A 4,441-nucleotide genomic window follows, 5' to 3' on the forward strand; every position below is an offset into this window, starting at 1 on the left:
GCGGCCGGCCTCGCCTGTCCTCTCCTGTCCTCCCGCTCCGAGGGCACGGCTGGACGCAGTCTGGCTTGGCCAGGGCCAGGCTCGCTTGAGTTAGCTGTCGCACTGAAACCTGACGCGTTTCACGTTAAAGCCAGACTCCTGTCTCTTCTGGAAACGTGGCCGCTGAGGCAGGTTCCACCCCCACCGCCCCCCAGGGCTCCCCTGGGCAGCCTCCCCTGCTCTCCCTTCTGTGTGGGACACATGGGCACCCGGGCTTCAGAGACCCTGGGCCGCAGGGCACACAAGCCCTGGCACAGGCCCCGCGACCCACCCTGTGTGACCTCGCAGCTGGCGGGGGACCCCCGGGGGGCCCCACACTGTGGGAGACCAGCTCCAACTATTGAGGTGTCTGGAGGCAAGACAGGCAGGACTCTAAGGTGGGAAGGCGTCAGCGAGCGGAGATTCCTAAAAAGGGGAGAAAAGGAGAAAAGGGGGACGGGGGGCGAGGAAGACACGGGAGTCGGAGTTGGGTGCAAGTCTTCCCGCGCTGCCTTCAGCAGAGGTTTGTTTTATACATTAGCAAGCAGCGGGATGACATCAGCACAGGAGCTGGGCTGAGAGATCACAATCATCTTTTTGTCTAAGAACAGTTTAGGGTGGTATTGCCTCTAGCTGAGATGGGCGGACTCTTCTCAATGCTCTCCAACATTATACCTGCACAACCGCTCGGCTCTCCTCTCCCTCTGTGATTAACTTTGGCATTTCTCTTCTAATCATTCTCTCTCCTGTTTATATTTCCAGTCCCCGTCCGTGCCCTCTTCACAGCCCTCAGAAAGACCCACATCGAATTACAGGCATTTCAGCTTCAGTTAAAAAACAAAATAGGGGGAGATGACACGAGCTATGCAACCTCTGTCGTCAGACACGGTCCAGATGGAGGGGAATTGCTCTGAAAAATCAGACTTTCCACGCTAACTTATGACCTCCCTTTTTTGTATAACCGTAATATCAAAATATTCTGAGCAACTTTCAGCTTACAATTGGACGGCCTCAGCTGCAGAAGGCCGCCTGCCCTGACAAGCAAGCCCTGCACCAGGGTGAGACATTCCCCTGAAGTCAAGTGACTTGACTACTGGCTGATCAATAAACGCAAAAGGGCTGTTTCTGCAAAGTCTCTCACTGCTGGATGGAGGAAACCCAAATCTTATTGTTCGATCATCTCACCTGGCCTCTATTCAGCTTCTAAAGAATTACTCAGACTTCCTATTGTCTGGCCTTCAGATGTGGAAATTCATCCAGGCTGCCTGTTTTTAAACTAGTCAAGTTTTCTACCCCAGAAAGGGGCGCGGTGGCTGTGTGGGCAGAGGCCCTCGGTGCTGGGTCGCAGGCGGGTGCACAGGCACGCGGGGGGCCGGGTGCGCCTCTGAGGTTCCCGCCGGTGCGCTGCGTCCCCACAGCCAGCCCGCGCGGGCGAGGCCCCCCGCCGGATGGACGCACTGTGCTGAGGCCCCGGGCTGGAGCGGCCCGCCGACCGCCTCCTGTGGCCTCTCCGGTGACCCTGGGTCACATCCAGGAGCCTCCTGAGACCCCGCGCTTCCTGCAGGTGCTCATCCTCTACGCCCGTTTTCCTGTGAAAACACTGCAGGGGCGTGGGGAGCCCAGGGGACTGGGCCACCGTCCCAGAAAAGCGCTCTTCCTTCGGATTCCTTCCCCTGGACGTGTGTGTGTGTGAAGGTCTCTGCAAACACAAGTGTTTGGAAAAGTCTTGAAATAGGAAACGGGGTCCCAGCTGAGTGTCTAGGTTACATGGAGTCTTAAGACAAAATTAAAATCATTTCCTGTGCAGTTGCCAAGGTCGGAGTTCTGCTCGGGCTCACACATCCTGCAGATGAATTTCCCTCCCGTCCCGTCCTGCGCTCTTGTGTGGAGGCTAGCACCTGGGTGGGGGGTAGTGGGGGCCCCGGGCCAGCCACGCTCCCCTGCAGCGCCCCAGAACTGAGCTAGCCTCACTGGGCACTTACACGCGTGGGAAAGCCTGCTGCTGCCCGGGGTGAGGTCACCCTCAGCTCGAACTGCACTCACCTGCACAGCTCAGAGGGGTCCAGCACAGTCAGCGTTGGGCTGCCGTCTCCGCTATCCATCTCCAGAACCCTTTCGTCACCCCACACGGGGTGGAACCCAGTAAGCACCGATTCCAGGCACCCCCAGCCGCTCGCAGCCCCTGGGAAGTCTACCTGCCATTCCTGTGAATTGAACTCCAATTTCAGATGCCATTAAAAGTGGGGTTCTATCAGATTTGCTTTTGTTTCTGGCCTCTTTCACTTCCCATAATGTTACCAAAGCTCATCTACATGGTAGTAGCCCGTATCAGAAGTTCATTCTTTTTCATGGCTGAGTACTATTCCAACATTGATGGCCACTGGGGTTGCTTTTACCTCTTGATTATTATAAAGAATGCTGCTATGAATATCGCTGTACAAGTAACTGAGTTCTCATTTTCAAATTTTGGGGGCCCACTCCCCAGTGTGAAGTCACTGGGTCATACGGTAATTTTGTGTTTACCTTCTGAGGAATTACTAAATTATTTTCCACAGTGGCTGTTATACTTTGCATTCTTACCTGTAACGCACGGGGTGTAATTTCCCTATGTGCTCAGCCACACTTGCTGTTTTCTGTTCATTATTATTCTCTGTGACAACCATCCTGATGAGAGCTGCTATCGAGCATCTTTTCACTTGCTTATGACCAGCTGTCTACCTTCTGTGGAGACAGGTCAGTTCAAGTCCTCTGCCCATTTTTAAATTGGGTTCTATTTATGTTGCTGTGTTATCGGAGTTTCTTATACATGCTGGGTAGTAACACCTTTATTCTGTGTGATTTTCATCTGTCTCTGCACACACACCTGTTAGCAGAAAGGCCACTGAGGATGTGGACGGTGAGGAAGGGCTGTTAGCATTCTACACTGCAAGAAAGGGGTGTCTGTGCAGACCCCTCCAGGGCCAGGCTGGAAGAGGGCAGATGGGACGGGGGGAGCCCCCCTCCAGTCTCAGGGCTCCGACAGCTGACCTCTGAAGACGCAGGCGAGCCGACAGCCCCTCTCCGACTCCCCGGGCGTTGTTAGGGCTTGAGTCTGGCAGGGCATTGGTCTACTGTCCGGCCAGTGAAGAGGAGTATCACCCCTTCCAGCAAAACCTTCTGAGGTGCAGCAAGTTCCCTGGCTTGCCGTGGGGAGGCCTGTCTTAGAATCGCAGCAGGCCGACCGGCACAGCTGGCCCTGGTTCTCGTTCTGAACTGGGGTGGACATCTGTGGCCTCAGTGCTGGGCACCAGCACCCAGGGCCCCAAGGCCGTGCTGGGGCAGGGTTGGGGTGCTCTCACCCCAGCAGAGCAGACCGCATTCTGGAGGCCGAGACCTCTGACCCCCGTGGGTCCTCAGGGCCGGGCAGCAGAGGCCTGAAGAGTCAGGGAGCTGGCGGTTAGCCGTGGCCCTGCCGCTGGTGCTGCGGGAAGCTGCTGCCTGAAGGCATCCGCCTAAGCAGGAAGCAGCCAGCCCGGCCTCTGCGGGGGTCTGCGGGGTCACGGCAGCTTTGCCAGCGTCGGCGATAGAAAAAGAAACGATTAAATCCAAAGGTCAGGCAGCAAGGGTCACCCAAGCGTCAGTGCGTGCCCGCTGCGCCCCCAGCGCCAGCCCAGGATCTGGGAGAGGGTCTGTCGGCGTAGGGCGGTGGCAGACGGTGGAGTTGAACCGCCTGGTCCAGGCGCGCCGAGCGAAGCCTGGGCTGGGTCCTCGCTCGGCCTCGTGGGAGCCAGCCCCGCACCCCAACCTCCCAGCCCTGACTTTCCGCTGCAGGGTGCAGCTGTGCTCCTGGGGCCCTCACACCCCGCAGGCCAGCCGGCAGCCGGCTCCACAGAGCCACTCAGGGATGGCGGGGCCCCGAGTAGGGGCTTCTCTGCAGGGCCCGGGGCTGGACACGACTGCCCACCCGGGGCCCGGGGCTGCTCAGGACGGCCCACCAGGGCCCAGGGCTGCTCAGGACTGCCCACCCAGGGCCCGGGGCTGCTCAGGACTGCCCACCCGGGGCCCGGGGCTGCTCAGGACTGCCCACCCTGTGCCCGGGGCCCGGGGCTGCTCAGGACTGCCCACCAGGCTCTGGGGGCATTCTGCGATCTTTCCCTCAGCTCAGGTGAGGAAGGACCGTGTGTGGCTGAGTGAGGCTTCCTTGCATGTTGGGCTGGAGCAGTGGGTGACCCCCAGACCGGGGGAGCCTGAATCCCCAGAGGTGGGGCATGAGTGGAGCATCCAAGGCGGGGCTGCCTGCAAAGGGGAGCCTGGGGGGGCCCTCTTGGACCTTGCCGTGGGGGACACACCGGGGACCCATCACCTGAGAGCGGGAGCCCGCCAGGACGCGGCCCAGCGGGCAGGAGCGAGGGGCCTGAGGTCCCGGGGCCGACGATGGCTTCCT

At 59.1% G+C, this 4,441-nt stretch overlaps 1 protein-coding gene across 1 annotated transcript in view; it reads left to right on the forward strand.

Moving 5' to 3' along the window:
- NOL10 (nucleolar protein 10) overlaps positions 1 to 912 on the forward strand; it is a 67,841-nt gene extending 66,929 nt beyond the window's left edge. Inside the window, exon 22 of the mRNA XM_004686440.2 lies at positions 781 to 912. The gene's annotated coding sequence lies outside the window, so the exon portion shown is untranslated. The remainder of the gene's footprint in view (positions 1 to 780) is intronic.
- The last annotated feature ends 3,529 nt before the right edge of the window (positions 913 to 4,441 follow it).

The sequence above is a fragment of the Condylura cristata genome, unplaced genomic scaffold (genome assembly GCF_000260355.1).
Source record: "Condylura cristata isolate star-nosed mole 26May11 unplaced genomic scaffold, ConCri1.0 scaffold00020, whole genome shotgun sequence".
NCBI classification, from domain to species: Eukaryota; Metazoa; Chordata; class Mammalia; order Eulipotyphla; family Talpidae; genus Condylura; species Condylura cristata.